The 18293-nt window shown below is 51.5% G+C and overlaps 1 protein-coding gene across 13 annotated transcripts in view; it reads left to right on the top strand.

Annotated features, from left to right (window-relative positions):
* Positions 1 to 18293, top strand: part of FUT8 (fucosyltransferase 8) — a 384345-nt gene that overhangs the window by 214307 nt on the left and 151745 nt on the right. For 11 of the 13 annotated variants that reach the window (XM_078870634.1, XM_078870632.1, XM_078870629.1 and 8 more), the window contains one exon: positions 9225 to 9270. The exons of the other annotated variants lie outside the window; for them this stretch is intronic. The gene's annotated coding sequence lies outside the window, so the exon portion shown is untranslated. The remainder of the gene's footprint in view (positions 1 to 9224; positions 9271 to 18293) is intronic. 13 annotated transcript variants of the gene reach the window in all.

The raw sequence follows: 18293 nt of genomic DNA, 5'->3' as shown, positions 1-18293 counted from the left end.
GAGCCGCAGTGCACGTGCGTTCGAGAGGCGGTGGTCCTGAATAAACAACATCGCGAAGCAGTCCTTAAAGAGCCGCACGTTGCCGACCCCCGGTCGAGGACAATGAATTAGTTTCATATTTTTATGGCCGAGTGTGGTATTTGTGGCTTAGAATCAAGAGTTATGATTATGGATGAGTAGGTAAGTAAGTGAAGGTTTATTTTGCAAATGCCTTGCCACCAAACTTTCTTTCAAACAATCCAACTTTGTGAGGGAGAAAGAAAGAAAAAGCCGAGCAACAAAATCAACATTTTGAAGTAAAAACTTTCTATTCGACATGATGACCAAGCTACCGTGTTTATTCCTCTGCCTGGATCCCCCAGAGCAATGAGAGTGCCCCGGACATTGTCGCTACGGTGCACGTATCCCGCGAGGCCTGACATGAAAGAAAGCCTTCCTTGAAAATGTTCTTCTAACTCTTAACTGTAAGCGATCTACGGATGGATGTGTGTGTTGAAGTAAAACTATTCTCATAGGTTTTACTTAAACACTGGCAAAGGAGGTCCCATGATGTAGCTGCTCACCCCGAGCTCTCATTAGTCTGATAGTGGCGTTGTCTGTGTGCTTGTACGCCTTTTGGCGTCCTCTGGTCTAACACCGTTTGAGACGAGGCTCAAAAGAAAGCTGTTTCTGGTGTGGACCAATCAGTTTCAAAGACAATGCATATATTATCATAGTATGATTTTTGTTTGCATTCTGACCACAAGTACTGTGGTTAATGCAGACATGATTCCTTGTAAAAGATTTCAGTTTGGTCTTTTAACATCTTAACACCTGTTTTGTTGCCAGAAAAAGGGGAAAACCTATTGTCAAATTTTGGTACTGGCAAAAGAGGTCCCATGATGTTTCAGTAAGTCAAGCACTTCTTTTATGTTTGTAATTATTGTTCCGTTACTTTTTCTTTCAAGCGTGGCCAAAAGTCAAAGCAATTTCCCGCTCAAATGAGCATTGAAGTGGAGCTCAGATTCTGTTCAAGGCCCTGAGTCAGTGGCGGTTCCACATTTTTACGGCGGGGGGTGGGGGTGAGCCTCATCCGCAGGATGACCACCGCGGACTTCCCCACGGAGTCTTACTAATTTTTATCATGATGGGCTGAGTATCGTCGTCTGCAATGCAACTGCGACGTGGATTGTGGCTACGCAAGACTCGGACCGATGGCAATGGACGGCGCGTGCATTATGCAGTTGGCCGATAATGACGATGGCATACCGTCGCCTACGTCTGTGCCGCTCCCTCAGGGCGGGCAGTGCGAGGGGAGCGGCCGCCGTGGGCAGGTGCTGTCGTGGCTGCCGCTTTCACATCCCTTCAACGATGGCGAGACGCATGCCCTTGGCAAAAACTGATTTGCTTGCCATCTGTATCGTCTTGATCGTTCATTTCGAGACTTTAATTAAAGTCAATTGTGAAATTGACATCCGTGCCAATTAAAACACATCACAAAATGTATTAAATTACAGCGCGTGAAGATTATTGTTAAATGAAAACGTGAAAATAATAAATAAATAGACAGACATCTTTCTGGCTTATTAAATTATCTGGCTGTGTGTTTCCAGCGACGGGGAAGTCTTTCACACTTTACCTTTGAGAGTGTCACTTATCACGACCGCGTTATTTACTTCCCCCATGAGCCTTCACTCCAACAGCGACTCTGCTGCCTGTTCCGAGCTCGCAACAATTTCACTCCAGACGGTCACGGCATCGCGCGGCGCTTTCAGACGTGCTTCCGCGGCTCTTTCAGACGTGCTTCCGCGGCCGTCTGGAACGCTCTTTCTTCCGACATTCATAAGCCTGTATAAGCGTGTGCATACGAGTCATTACGCCTTTGCTGTGCGCGTGTTAAGCGACACTGGTGGAGGCCCTTGCAAGTGAGATGTGTGCACTCTTCTCCAGTGATTTATTCCTGGTGAAACTTTCTTGTTCGAGTTCCAGGTAGAATGAGCCCGTTCCACGGTGCCACTTGCGCGCAAGCAGCCCAGGGCATCTCGGCGGGCACCGCGCGTGGCTGCCACGTGCCCTCGGTGGCCGTGCAGCTCGGCCGGCTTTCTCACCGTCCTCGGTGAAACGGAGCAGCAGCAGCAGTAGCTCCTCTTCCTCAGCAGCAGCAGTCGCTCCCCTGCTATTGCTGTGGCCTCCTCCTCCTCGCCCTCCCCTCGGAGTTTCCGCCTCTGTCTGGCGCCGCGTCTGCCCACCTCGCAAGGCTCAAATGAGAAGCGGTGACCCCGTGGCATCCAGTGCAGAGATCTCTGTCTTATTTTCATTTATTTTTTACGCCTTCACCAAGGCGCTGAACAAACAATCAACTATTTTGTGCGGCAGAATAGTGCCATGACATGAGATGGGTTGACGAGAAGGATGGTAGTGCGTGATGAATATGATGATGCATGAAGTAAACGACGATGCAAGCGACAGTGAGTGGTAGATGACGAATGAGCGTGATGGATGGGTAGGGAAGTTGCGAAGAGGGATGGAGTTGGTGATGGGGAGGGGAGGGGAAAGGGGAGTTGGAGTAAGCGACGGAAAATAGTTTTAACGGAAGAACGAAAAATAGTGTGGCTGATTGTTTGACATGTCGAGGCAGTTGCTAACAACTATACTCAACTATTTCTATTTTACCAGGCAAGGTCCACAGCTATAGAGCTCTTTTTCAGAAGCGACCTGGCCACAAATGACAGGTCAACGAAGTGGCTTATCACGTGGAAATGTATTGCATCCAAATACTCTTAAACGCAAGTTGATTCTAAATGTGGAGGGAAAAACCACGGGGAGGGATAGACTCCAAATATACGGCAGGCGTCAGGGTTAGGATCAAACCCACGACCTCCTGTTTACCAGATGAGGTAGTTAACATCTCGACAGCGTGGCGTCGGAGTGAGGGGTCCAGATCGAGCAACGCTCAGGCCTGCCTCCTTGCTCTGATCCCTGATAGCTGATGTGCTGATCCCATTGTGGGAATTTGCAAACCGTCCGAAATGATTCCACTGCGATAACCGAGTGCTCTTTTGGTTGTGACGCATGCACGAGCCTTATGAATGGCCCCTGTAACTTCGGCTAATGTGGTCGTTTACGATTCAGAACCGTTGACGTCGCTGTAACACGTATGTGTTTTTTAGTTCTTTCGCGCCGAACGTAGCCATCCGTTTTCATGTGCCAGCTACGATAAACGCACTCCGTTTTGTGTGTTGGACGTGCGTGCAGTGCGGGGTCACGCGCTCTGTGGTTTGATTTGAATCTGAACGTTTGCGAGTCCTGGGATGAATGCGGTGTCGCTTGGTGCCACTGCCGTGCTGCCTGTGGCTCTACGGCCGGCATCTCCCACGGGTGGCGGGGTGGCACGGCGTGCCGTCGTCCCCGCGACCCGGCTGGCTGCAGTGGCCAGTGATATCTGAGCCGAGCCTCGGGCCCCGCTTCACCGACCTGTATTGACCAGTGTGGTGAAGTATGGTCAAACGACTCCTATGATCAACACTTGCGGGGTGGGTGGATTGACAAAGGGCTGTGAATTATGAGCATTGTTGTATCCACAGTTTTGATGGCCAGCTGCTCCAGATTTGACCGTCTAAAAGTCTTGAATAATTTTTCATGTTTTCCCATTTGGCGCCCTATCCTGTTGTACAAATCCCTTGGTGCGTTTTGAGCCAATACCAACACACAGCTATGAGTTACCTGGGGATTCCGTGCGTTGCAAATGGATGTTACCTTCATCAGTATGTTATATGTGGCGTTACGTGCACGCATCCATTGCGTGCACGTTATTTTAGTTTTATTTATCCACAAAAGCCTCGCTATTTTTCAAATGGTTCAGGTCTTTGTATTGGAAGTTTCACCACATACTTGATATATATAGTGTGGGAGAAAACGAGAATACCTCGAGCCAAACTGCGTGAATTGGTAAGCAATGCCCACACAGAGCGGTTCGTAACTTAGTTAGCGTTTTCACGATAATATTACTTAGAAAATGTTCCTGTTCATTTTGGGTCTCTGAGGCTTCGCAGGAAAGTTGGATAAGCAAATAAACCTGACGCCGCGATGATATCACCAGGAAGTTTCCGTGAGTCGAGGTGACGTCTGAAAATTGCGTGACATACCAACCCGCGCTCATTACACACAAAGTGCTCACCACAAATGAACCACAATGCCTTGCTGATCTCGTCAAGGAGCATAAACCATCACGCACACTCCAGTAATCCTCGCAGCAGCTGCTTTTTGCTAGCCGTCGAACAAAGACGGAGTCACCGCATCGTGCTTTCAGATGCGCTTCTGTGGCCGTCTGGAACGCTCTTTCGATATTCGGAAGGCACTGGAGCTATGCAATTTTTAATCATCACCTAGATTGACAAACTCCCCCGATTAGCACAGTTGGCTACGTACATACAAGACGTTCGACATACATACACACTTCCCCAAACACGCTTCCGTTCAGACACAATCGGCTCACGGCGGTATTCCGCCAATCCCAACGTACGAAAGAAGAAGTTTAACGTACGTACATAGTACAACCCCCTCAGCGATGTAGAAAATTACTTCCCAGGGGAGCCTCGCTGAGTCTCGAGACTCTCTGTGACGAGGGTCCTGTGTGGCGGCGTCGGGGCCTGTACATTCAGGAGAGTTTGTGCCTTGTGGGGAGAAAAAAAACTACTGTAGAATCCAACAAGGAAAACCCATGCCGCAAATCTATAACCCCTGGAAATCTCTCGTGGTCATCCATTGATAACAACCAACCAGGATCAGCCTGCTTGGCTTTCAAAATCTTGACAAGATCTGGCGCGTGTAGGCTGATTTGGCAGAAGCGACAGATGAGTTTTCAAAATCCGAATTTATCCTCGAGAAATCCGATGAGCTATAAAGCTCTTTTTCACAGATGTCCAGTTGGGGCGGGTCAGAACGTGACAACAACAAACGGCACGAAAACATTCACCGCCCCGACTTGCCATGTGCACGGGGCACACACAAACACTGGGATGGATATTGTGGGAAAAGCTAAGGGGGGGTGGGCGGGGGGGCACAAAACCCAATTTTATTTTGCCGCAACGCAACGGACAACTCGTCGGTCCCCCGCTGCTGGTGCTCCACGCCGCGCCCCATTTGCCACGCCGCGCCGGTGCTGCTGCGCCGGTGCTGCCGCGCCCGGGTGACAAATGCCGAGCGCTCCGCATGCCGGCATTGCGACCCGCTCGGTCGGGCGTGTGCCCCCTTCTTGCAGGCCGCGTTTACGGCCCCGCCGCTATTTCTGTTTTCATGCTGCAGCGCAACGTGTGTGCGGGCGTGTGAGCGCTTCTGAGGTTCAGGTTGCACGTGCGCGTGGCTACGTGAACCCCTTTGCGAGGGTAGCCACGCAAAGTGAATGATTTCGTACCGCGAGCAAGGTATTGGATTCGCGCGTGCGAGGGCACGTTGAATTCCACTACGTAATTTACGTGTGTGGATACATTGACGTACTCCATTGAGTTCCGCAGTGCTCATAGATTAGACTAATGTGGGCTGTGCGCTCTCTCCTACGTGATGCTTAGTTATTGCTCATTTAATTATCCATTGTATTTATTATGAGGTCGTAACTCAATGATCCACCAGCAATCTTCTCCGGTTAGTGCACGGCTGCGTTTCCATTTGCTTTCATTCCTTCGTTGAGACATCACGGTAAATAAAAAATTAATATAAATCCTTGCCGTTTAATTTATCGTGAGGTCTACACGAAGGAGAAGAAGTCATTGTGAGCGACCTTACAGCGTCCTCCGTACGTGGGGCCTCTGTTCTTCGTTCCACACATGGGCCCACACGGGGCCCACACGCAGGCCCCACACACGGACCCCACACACGGGCCCCACACACGGGCCCCACACACGGGCCCCACACACGGGCCCCACAGACGGACCCCACACACGGGCCCCACACACGGGGCCCACACACGGGCCCCACACACGGGCCCCACACACGGACCCCACACACGGGGCCCACACACGGACCCCACACACGGGCCCCACACACGGGCCCCACACACGGGCCCCACACACGGGCCCCACACACGGGCCCCACACACGGGTCCCACACACGGGCCCCACACACGGGCTCCACACACGGGCCCCACACACGGACCCCACACACGGGCCCCACACACGAGCCCAACACACGGGCCCCACAGACGGACCCCACACACGGACCCCACACACGGGCCCCACACACGGGCCCCACACACGGGCCCCACACACGGACCCCACACACAGGCCCCACACACGGACCCCACACACGGACCCCACACACGGGCCCCACACACGGGCCCCACACACGGGCCCCACACACGGGCCCCACACACGGGCCCCACACACGGGCCCCACAGACGGGCCCCACACACCGGCCCCACACACGGGCCCCACAGACGGGCCCCACACACCGGCCCCACACACGGGCCCCACACACGGGGCCCACACACGGGCCCCACAGACGGGCCCCACAGACGGACCCCACACACGGGCCCCACACACGGGCCCCACACACGGGCCCCACACACGGGGCCCACACACGGGGCCCACACACGGGCCCCACACACGGGCACCCTCCTCTTCCCAGTTGTCTCCGAGCGCATGGAAAGCACCTGTCAATTCTATCTCCAGGTCTAAGTTTGTGAGCCACGTGATGATGATAGCCTCCGGAGTAGCGCGACTAACACAGTCCAGTCCGCCGGAGAGCGGGCCGCGTAGAAGGCGGTTTTGTTCGCGATGCGCTTCGTGGTTTGGCTCCGGCGGCAGCGGTCACTGCGCCGTGGGTCACCGTCTTCCACGGTCCCACGTGTGGAAGAGGCGTGCGTGGGGACCGGTCGTCGGTCGGAAGCTGTCGGTGATGGAGCCACCACCACAGTTTTGTTGGCAGAACAGAGCCGCAGCGGTGGGGCCTTCGGCGACGCTTGTGGTTGTTAGGAACCTCGCCACAACTCTGCAGCGTGCGCAAAGCGCTCTTTCGCTCACCCCACTTCGGTCCAATTGCGTCGCGCCGATCCAAGATTTGTTTCTGGGATCTCAGACGACTTAGTTGGAGGGCCGTGCAGGCCTAGGTGTAGATGTAAAAGTGTTCTTTGTATAATCGCACATCTGGGTTGAAGTGTTCAGAGTTACTTGTTTAATTGTTTTGTCGAAGCCCATAATAACTACTCTCTCTGTGTCTATTTTAAACATTGAATTTTTTTCAAGTGTTGGACTTCCTCATGTGTGGGTGGATGTGTGTGTGTTGTGTGTGTGTGGGGAGCGGTAGTCTAGCGCTTAGCATGCTGCGGTACGAACCCGGTGATCCAATTTAGATTCCCGCTCACGGCCAACACCAGTGATGATTATCAGAACCGGTCCTGGGCCTCCCCTAAATCAACTCAGCCTCAAATGAGTACCTGGTGCAGTGTGTCGTAAATTTCGCCACTGGAGAGACAAAGGCGTGGTGTTGGCCACCCACCCCCTCGTGTGCCATTCTGGCCTTCGTCGGTGCTTGCTAACAATCTGTTGAGGCTATATGGGGGGGGGGGGGGGGGTCTGTCTTTGTATCCGTGTGTGCTATGTGTGGTATTAATATTAATAGCGGGCAGACTAATTCCCACTTGCAGGCCGATGTTGAGTCGCCTCATGCCACGAAGGGACAGCTGGCACTGGGGGGGGTTCCCTTTGAACGTGTGAGGTAATATCATACGCAAGACGCTGTGGTTTTGCCGAGGCCTTTGAGGCCTATAAATGCAAAGATTGTTACTTTTAGTAGTATTGGCAGAAGAATTCAATGTTAAACGTGAAACGGAATTAAGCGTTTTGCCAGTCAGGCGTTACTGCGGAAGAGCCGTCTGGTTTAAATGCCGTCTGGTTCATTGGCAATGATCTTTTTTTCAATTTGCCAATTCCATTGTTCTCGTATAAAACGGCTAAAACAGAAGGTGTCCGCATAATATACATTTTTTTTATTTCCTTAAGCCGTGTTTATGGCAGCAGAGAGGCATTGGCTCTCTTACCACAGTGGCGTGGGGGTTCATGGGTCATTTGTTTTAGGCCAGTGACTTTAAGCATCCCATAATCTGCAATTAGGTTCCTTTTGACACTGAAAGGCTCAGATGTTTGTCCTCGTGCAGAATTCCAATTGGAAGGTTATGTCGGCCTTCATTACAGGTCCCACACACGTGTGGTATCCAATTTCATATTGGGAATTGTCCCAGCTTCATGTATTTGCAATCGTAGCATACGTCTGGCCTCGCCTCACTTGAACACTGCGTCCGTTCGTCGGGGCGTCTCATCCATCCCTCGTCTCTCTGTCGCACATCGACCCTCCTGCCTCGTGCCACCCGTTCCGTGCCGCGCAGATGCTCCGTCGACACCCCCATCTTACGTGCTCGCGTTGTTACATCGTTCATAAGCAGCGCATCATCCTAGTTGTTGTTTCTCAATATTGAAATGCACCGATGAATACACGTGGATAAGTAATCATTGGTTGGGAGTAGAGCGGTGGCCCGTGAGTGCAGTGCACGAATCACAACCTTCGGCAGACGTGTATGGGCTCTTAACAGTGCCAAGTCTTAAAATCTCACGGTCGTAAAATGTAAAAATGTGCCCAGTTGACGCACAGAGGTGAGCGTGCCCGTGGCATCGCTTGGCGGTTTGGCGTGCGCGCAGCTGAGCGATGTTCCGAAGCTTTCTGAAGACTGGCATTTGAGATTACGAACGCGCTCGCCTCTTACGGTTCAGTAGGGCGGCGTCGTCATAGCGCACGTCTCCACTCGTGGACGCTGCGCCACACGCCGGCCTGCAAGCGGCAGGGCGAGTGGCTCGTAATCGTAAGTGTGCGAGTTCTAATCCTGGCTGGGGTGGTTGACTCAACCCTCCGGGGTTAATAGAATTTGTACCAATTTGTGGCTGAAGTCAACATTGGTTTATGAACATACTCACCCCTGCCAATGCGGAATTTCCACCACCGGCTCTGCAGGGCTGTAAACGGGAGATGAGCATCACCTCAACGCCCATTTGAGCCGGGGGATCTCTCTGGCGAAAGCTTTTCATATTGCCGATTGGCTGCGTGAGGGTGTGTGCGCACGTTACAAACCGTCTGTGTGTTTGTGTGCAGCTGCAGCTGAGCTATTGTTGTGCGGATGGACACTCGATGCACCTGTGAACACAAAGGGCTCACGTTTCTGACTCATTACGATTGCCGCGTTCTCTCTCTCTCTCCCTCAGGCTGCTGCACCGTCTCCTTCCCGAATCCCCTCCCGCACTCCACTCGGTGAGTCGCCTGCTTCACGCAGCGCGATCATTTCCCTCTACCTGCGTTTTGTTTTTCGAGATGCGTTTCACGCGTGATGGAATACCTGTTTAATACACGGGCGTGGATTTTCATAGGCAATTTAAATTTTTTGGGGGGGGAAATCGTCGCTCGATTTTCAATTATATTTAGATCTCTGCTTGTCCCCGTTGAACAATTGACACGTCTGGATCACTTTGTTAACGTTTGGAAATGTATTCTGAATTTTCAATTCTATTTTCCTATCGGATTCAGTTGTGTGTGTGTCTGGCCTCATCTGGTGCTAGTGCCAGACATTTTATATGTTTTACTTATTCAGCCCATGTATCTCATTTGTCTCACCTGTCGGAGCTCCCTCGGAGGTGATATGTTTGTCTCGTTCGTCCGATCTGTCTTATCGGTTTCACCTGTCGCTGGGGTCTCGTCCAATCCCTCCTCGCACGTCTCCCCCCCCCCCCTTTCTCTCACAGCGCTCCCGTCTTGCACACGCGTGTCCCATGTCTCTCTCGCACAGCGCTCCCGTCTTGCACACGCCCGTTGATAAACAGTCGTGCATTTACAGTGTGCACTCTATTTGCTTATTTACATGGGAAAGCTACGCTGAGTCGGAAGACTCGTATTGAGGAGGGTCCTGCTACATTGGGGCGTTTGGCCAACAGCAGTTGTTACACTGCACGTTTTTAGCAATGGCAGGGAGCCGTGGAACCCGGAGGAAACCCTCGCAGAATGAGAGGAGGACATAGAGACTTTCCCCATTGAGGACTTGAACCAAGGTCCTCTTGACTGAGACACAAGCGTTACCAAGGCACCATCCTGCTTCCCAGATTTAAATTGTTAATTTGAAGAGTGTTCTTGTTGTTGTTCTTCAATATTGAAATGCACTGATGAATACACGCGGACAATGTCCGTGGTTTTGAAGTCGAGGGGAGGCCCGTGAGTGTACCGTGTTATTCTCAACCAACGCTAGACGTGTACGGGTTCTTAACAGCAAAGTATTCAAATCTAATGGCTGTCATTCATTGTCAGCGAGCAGCATCTCAAACACGTCCACAGTGACCCGCGTGCGGTGAACTCGCCACCCCGGCACTGCGTATGTCACCGGCACGTGGGGAACACGCCGCCTGGCCGGGCTCGCGAAGGAGAGATCTCGCAGCGTATCATCGGGTTCAAGGTCACGGTCTCGAGATCATCACAGTCAATGGCGTGGATGCCACAACTCCTCACCATTGATGCATTTCTGCCGTTAAGCAGCTGACACCCGACCTCCAATGCCGCTCTTCCAGTGGCCTGCCACCTGGCTCGACGTGTCTCCTTTAGTCGCCGAGCCCCCCCCCCCTCCCCCCGAGTGCCCACTTCAATATCTGCCTCCGTAGCCAGTCTCCTCCGCTTTGCTTACGGGTGTCGGGGTGACACAGTGGGGGGCAACCCTTGTGCCTCACAGCAAGCGTGGTCTGGGTTCGAATCCTGACTCGGGTGCCTTTGTGTGTGCAGTTCATATGTTCTCCCTCTGTTCTGCATGAGTTTCCTGTATCCTCCGGACTCGGACAGTCTGGGAATTGGCAGCTGTGTTTGAGTTGCAGGAATTGGTTTTGTACCAAACTATATTATGGTTTATTGCACAGTTTTGATTGGCTCGAGGTTGCCTAAGAAATATATCCGGGATTGGCTTGTGGAAAAAAAATGGAAACCCAACCTGGCAAGGATAATGAAAGATGAGAAGGCCTGAACTAATCCAATGTGGAAACAGTAAACAAAAAATTACGGAGTAAATTGGTAAAATTTTCTTTGTAAGCATTAACTGTTCATAGAATTCGGATGAAATAGTATGGCATGTAATGGTTGTTATTATTGAAAAGAGATATTTATTTCAGAAAAAAATGCATTTATTTTGCTTTTAAATTGCAAGGAATGACAACTCACAAAGCCCTGTGCTCGTTGTATTTGTATTTATTGCCGGGTTTATTTGGAGGTAATTGCAGCAGATGTGTAATTGCAATAAACTCAGAGCATCCGGCGCTTACTTTGTAGCCTGGCAACAATCGCATAGCAGGTGTGCACATCCAGCGTGAGCAGATGCTTTTCCTAACGATTAGCAGTTTCCTCTCTCCGCGCGGCTCGAATGTGCCCAGCAAACGCTCACCCTCGACCGCAGCCGGGACAGCGATACTCCGCAGCAGTTTGCTCAAATTTAGATTTGTTTACGGATGCTACATTATTTACCGAGGCAACCGTGAGGATGAAAAATGCACTGGCGCTTTTCACGACACGTGGGTTCCCTACGCGGGTCTTCTGTCCCTTGCTCGCTCAGCGTGTCCCCCGCTCAGCGTGTCCCCCGCTCAGCGTGTCCCCCGCTCAGCGTGTCCCTCGCTCGCTCAGCGTGTCCCCTGCTCAGCGTGTCCCCTGCTCAGCGTGTCCCCCGCTCAGCGTGTCCCCCGCTCAGCGTGTCCCCCGCTCAGCGTGTCCCTCGCTCGCTCAGCGTGTCCCCTGCTCAGCGTGTCCCCCGCTCAGCGTGTCCCCCACTCAGCGTGTCCCTCGCTCGCTCAGCGTGTCCCCTGCTCAGCGTGTCCCCTGTTCAGCGTGTCCCTGCTCAGCGTGTCCCCCGCTCAGCGTGTCCCCCGCTCAGCGTGTCCCCCGCTCAGCGTGTCCCCCGCTCAGCGTGTCTCTCGCTCAGCGTGTCCCCCGCTCAGCGTGTCCCCCGCTCAGCGTGTCCCCCGCTCAGCGTGTCCCCTGCTCAGCGTGTCCCCCGCTCAGCGTGTCCCCCGCTCAGCGTGTCCCCCGCTCAGCGTGTCCCCCGCTCAGCGTGTCCCCTGCTCAGCGTGTCCCTGCTCAGCGTGTCTCTCGCTCGCTCAGCGTGTCCCCCGCTCAGCGTGTCCCTCGCTAGGGCTGTGTCACACACAGCCACCCACACGGTGCTGTCCACACTAGGGCTGTGTCACACACAGCCTCCCACACGGTGCTGTCCACTAGGGCTGTGTCACACACAGCCACACACACGGTGCTGTCCCCGCTAGGGCTGTGTCACACACAGCCACCCACACGGTGCTGTCCACGCTAGGGCTGTGTCACACACAGCCACCCACACGGTGCTGTCCACGCTAGGGCTGTGTCACACACAGCCACCCACACGGTGCTGTTCACGCTAGGGCTGTGTCACACACAGCCACCCACACGGTGATGTCCACGCTAGGGCTGTGTCACACACAGCCACCCACACGGTGCTGTCCACGCTAGGGCTAGTGTTACACACAGCCACTTACACGGTGCTGTCCACGCTAGGGCTGTGTCACACACAGCCACCCACACGGTGCTGTTCACGCTAGGGCTGTGTCACACATAGCCACCCACACGGTGCTGTCCACGCTAGGGCTAGTGTTACACACAGCCACTTACACGGTGCTGTCCACGATAGGGCTGTGTCACACACAGCCACCCACACGGTGCTGTGTCCACGATGTAGGAACATCGAACAGCACGACCCTTCCGGGCCAGCTCCCATACAGTGACATCCTTGATGTCACTCCACGAGCATGAGCATCATCATCATGGTTATCGTCGTCTATGGTCAATTCACTGCCGGATGAAGGTCTTTGCACAAGCCACCACCATCTCTCATAATTTTGCAACAATCCATCCAGCAGGTGCACACGACGAGTCTCCACCTCTTTTCGCCTTCCTGTGCGCTGTGAAGAAAGAGCGGCTGGCCGCAATGCCGCCTATCATAGACTGCCTTTTGAATGCCCGTAGTGTTTTTGGCGAATGTTTTGGGGGGGGGGGGGTTCCGTCATGAATGTCAATGCACCTGCCTAGAAATGGTTCATTGTAACGATTTGAATGATCGTGATCTTGGTGACATCTTGACTCTGAAACGGTGCCAACGAACGGGACGCATGTGTGGTCTGGAGAGAGCATTCACTTGCCGCGGCAGTGAAAGCTAGGGCTTAATGCACGCATACACAAAGACAAATATTCCCCCCTATAGCCTTTACCAGACTGTTGGGGCAAGTGCTGGTAGTGAGCACATATGAAGGCCGGAACGGTACGCGAGGTGGCCAACACCACGCCCCGCCGCCTTCGTCTCCCCAGTGGCGATGTTTACACACCGCGCCAGGCACTCATTTGAGGCTGAGTCGACCTAGGGGAGGCCCGTTACTGGTTCAGGTAATCGTCACTGATGTTGGCTGTGAGCGGGAATGGAACTCGGGTCACCGGGTTCGTAACGCGGCGCGCTAACCGCTACACCACCGCTCCCCACGCACACGCGGCTTTGCCGACACTCGCCGTTAACTCTTCAGCCTTCCTAGCCCGTGCGAAAGAGGACAATTTAATTAAGCGGTTAAGTCATGTGACAAATTTAGTGTCATATCTGCCAACTGCAACACAAACAATGACCTTCTGATGTAACCTTTATAGTACCGGCCATTGATTATCTAAACGCTTAGAGAGGATAGCAGTGTATCCATGTCCTCAAACCAGTCAGGGTGAATGATGATCCAGCACTCACTAATTCGTTCGGGTAAAGTCGCTCACCGGCCGTCAGTCGCCGCCGTGCCCACGCTTCTTTTGCCGCTACCGTGGTTAAATCTTTCGCTCGGTGAACGTGCTCATTGATTCCTCCACCCGTGTTCAGCAGACGGACTGTTTCACCTCCTCCGCACTCCGTTCAACCACCAAAGATAAGAGAAAGACAAAGATCCCCAGTATAGCCTGTAACAGACTGTTGGGGCAAGTGCTGTTAGCGAGCACCGAATGAAGGCTGGCACGGCACACGAGGGGGTGGGTGGCCAACACCACGCCCCGCCGTCTTTGTCTCCCTAGTGGTGATGTTTACACACCGAACTATGTACTCATTTGAGGCCGAGTTGACCTAGGGGAGGCCCAGGACCGGTTCGGATAATCATCACTGGTTTTTGCCGTGAGTGGGAATCGAACTTGAGTGACCGGGTTCGTCGCGCAGTGCGTCAACCAGTCCGCCACCGCTGCTTGTAACGATTTAGGCAGCCAGGACGATTGGACGGAGCAGCGGGCTGCATCAGTGAGAACGATACACGTTCGCTCCACGTGCACCAATGTGCGTTGAGAGTTTTTCTGTGATACATTTCCACGTGATTAGCCGCCACTTTCATTGAGCTATCATTTGTGGCCAAGTCGCATGTTAAAAATGAGCGATATAGCGCAGTGGGCCATACCTGGTCAAGTAAAAGTATCGTCGAGATCACGATTCTCAAGGCCACAGGTCCATTGCCTTCCTTTTGCAACAGCTCATAAACGCATCTGCTCAATTATGCAAGAGGCGTTATAATTCGCAAAAAAAACATGCACCGGCTAAGTGATGCTTTCAGGCATTAAGGAGACGAATGGCTCACGTGTGTGCATTGTGTTTACGTGCCGGGGGGGGGCCCCCGTGGAAGTTCCGGTGGCTGCGTTGGCATCTTCTGGTTGGCGCGCCCACCCACCTCCAGTGACGGCTTCCCGTGCCGTCTGGGTAAGGCGGCGGCGGCATTAACGCCGCTGACAGCGTGAGCTGGCAGCGTCTTTGGCATGCTGGATTCAACAATTTTTTTTACAAAAATTATGCTAAATCAACAAACATCCCAAACACGGTTGTGGTTAGGCAGATATACTTTTAACATTTTTTAAATCTCAGTGGGATATGGTTTGGTTATAGGACATTGTTAGAGTTTTCACAGTCTGCATTTGTAATGTATTAGCGTGCGATAATCATATCTTTGTGTTTCTCCATGGAAGCGTAACCAGGGCGTGTGGACAATTCCTTTTTAATCATGGACATTTTATTTTTCATTTGTTCAGCGAATGCTGCTGCGGCGTTAACCGGTCAGCGGCACTAGACTTGCAGTGCAGAGGTTGCGGGGACCGATTCCATCTCCTGGCGAGACAGTTGAAACAATGTGGCGGCGTTTCTTGCATCTACCGTGAAAACTAATTTCTTTAGAACTGCTTGTTGTTGTTGTGTTCAGTTTGTTGTACTTCCCTTGCGCCTCCGATTAGACACGGTTGGCTACGTACAGTGCGAAATAAATCAACGTGCATACATATGTAAATCGGGTGCACTACATTTGACTGGCAGGTTGGCTGCGATTGGGGTCAAATGTGGATACTTCCACCTCTTCTGAAACATGTGGCTGACATGGAAGAGTAGGCCAAATGCCCTCCGGGAGGGGCTCTGTCTCTCGAGCTGTCTCTAGTGGAGGCCCTTCCGCCAGCAGTGGATGCGAGTGAGCAAGAACGAAATTGTAGCGCTGCACCTTTACCTTTGTAAAACTGCTGGACAACAATCCCCCCCCGCCATAATAGAGGTTTTTGGGTTAGATCGCGTAATTATAAATGTGTTGTTAAACCTTCCACCACCCGGCACAGCCAATTGGTAAGGTTTGTCACGTAAATAAAATGTGCCAAATCGTTACTAGTTCAGCATTCACCGGTTGTGTGTTGGGAGGGTAAACCCAACGCAACATTTACGATTCGACGACCGTGACATTTCGCTGGGTAATTGCAACAAGCAACATCATCAGGCGACAGCCAGAGTGGTGCGGAGAAATCCTCCTCCCTGTTTCGGTCTTAAAATAGACGAGGGGTAAATGTGATGTCGTCACTTGCGAGCCCATCAGGGGTGAAGACCAGAGGGAGTGGGGAGGGCGGTTAATGTAGTCGTATAAATTACAATGGATACCTATTAATGGTCGGGTTATTCACAGTTAATAAACATACATAATATACATACATGATGTACATGCACATCATGTATGTATAACTATGTACGTACATTCTAGCGTTTTTGGGTCCAAAAATCTCAATTGGCTGCTCACAGTGAATCAGCACCGATGTATGGTGACGCCCCACTAAAGAAGGCAGCTGTCAGCGCCGGTGCTGCGCTGAAGCTGTGAGTTGAGTTGAGCGTGCCACCAACGAGCCGCGCGGGTTCTGCACGCAGAGCTTTTGCAATCGCCGCGGCCTTCACTGTGCCCACGCGAGAGCAGCGGCAGAAGCAGCAGGAGGAGGAGGTGGCGCTTCCTTGGTGGTGAATCCTCGGTTCAGTCTCGCGCCCGCGGACACGCAGGCGGAGCGGGGAAGTGTGACACAAGTCAAAAACGTCTCCCCACAAAATGTCTCGGCCTTTGTTTCGGTTTCTTTTGGCAAAAGAACCGGCGTTGCGGCAGGCCCCTTACCTGTAAGTGACGCATTGTCGCGCGCGTCTACTCAGTGTTTATTTCCAAGGACACGATATCAAGAAACGTAAAACGTAGGTTTTTTTTGCAGCCAATGCGATTCATAATAGATTTCTTTTGGGCTAATGTTGAATGCGCAAATTATTGTTGTTGTTGTTTCGGCTTATTTCTGCATATCGTTCTAACTTCCTGGATCTTGTCCTGAAGTTGCTTGGCGTGGTTTCAGGTGACAGGTGGATCTGGGCGTCACCGTTGGTTGAGAAGGGAGCCCAGCAGCTCACCAGTGTGGGGACTGTGACACAGTGACGACCGGCGCGTTGTTAAATGCAAGCACACGTGACCAATTCATTTTTGGCTGTGTGGCTTGGTGGGAATGGTCCTTCTGACACAGATATTTTTTGCCAGATCATTACGAGGCCTAACCCAGCACATCTATTACAAATAATATCAAGAAACAAACATATTTTTCCTCCAGATTTTCAGTAAACGTCACACATTGTTATTCGCATTAACTCTGACAATTGAAAGATCATGATGCCCATTTACCTCTACTCATGTGGTGCACACCAATAAACACTCCACCCCCAGCTGGATATCTTTCCTTGTTGATGAAATAGCAAGTCAGTGACTCTGTTCTCAAACACTGAGCAGTCGTAGTTTCCACCAGTGATTCTCAGTCGGTGGTAAAAACTCCACATTGCTATGGCAGAAGCCACTCTTACGAACATTATTTCAATCGAATTTTCTGCTAAAGTACCACTTTGTAGGGAGTGAAATTTCTCCTTAATTGTGCTCATCGACCGCTAAGCTTTTAATATTAAGCAGTAATGTTTGAAATACCCCAGAGGATCCCACAACCAGAATTAGCATTTCCAATATTCCAGTAGTGAGTCTTAATGCATTGTCACATGCCTTAGCCACACGGCCTTCTGGGAGTGTATTTTATCAGCAGCATTGGGTTTAATACAGCCAAAACTCTGGACCATTTTCAACAATCAGTGCCTTATCAGCAGAGTCAGGCATGCTATATCCAATGCTGGTGAACATCCAGATTATTAATGCAAGGGGCCTCTCTGTTAGATATTGTCCTGGTTTTAATGCAAAACTGTATATTGCATAACACAAACTAATAAGTAGCATCTTCTTGGTTATTTTGGTAAAGCCACGTAGAATGGAAATAATAAAATAATAAAAATAAAACATTATAAAACTAATACAAATAAAACATAATACAAATTATTTTATAATGTTTTCTTTTTATTATTTTATTATTTCCATTCTACGTGACTTTACCGAAAGAACCAAGAAGATGAATCCCTGCAGCCACGAAAGCTTTACATCGAAATTTAATAAGTATCATCCTTAGGTGTAGAATATAAGTCATATAATATCAGAATAAAAGTCGCAAAATAAATAAGCAGACCAGTTCGCCTCATCCTCTCTGTCGTCCCTCCACGTAAAAACTATAAAATGGTTTCTTTCACGTGCCCGGCAGCCCACACGGCCTTCTGGGAATCTTACAAACATTTATTTTTTTGCGGCATTGCTTTACGACAAGCAAAACTCGGGAGCAGTTTGAGACATTGAGTGTCTCACCAGCCGCTGCTTTAACCAGTGCTGGTGAGCTGCCTGCAGAAGTTGGTAGGCGAGGGGGGGCTCCTCTCTGCTGGTGCCAGGAGGGGACGTCACTGACCGTGATGTCATAACATGCCCCTATTGAGCTTTCCCAATTAAGATGATATCGTCATTCTCTCAGCCGACAAGGGCAATGCCACAGTCATCATGGACAAAACCACATACAATCACAAAATTCAGGACGTA

The sequence above is a fragment of the Lampetra fluviatilis genome, chromosome 30, assembly GCF_964198595.1.
Source record: "Lampetra fluviatilis chromosome 30, kcLamFluv1.1, whole genome shotgun sequence".
NCBI lineage: Eukaryota > Metazoa > Chordata > Hyperoartia > Petromyzontiformes > Petromyzontidae > Lampetra > Lampetra fluviatilis.
This window is presented reverse-complemented; position numbering and strand designations above follow the sequence as displayed.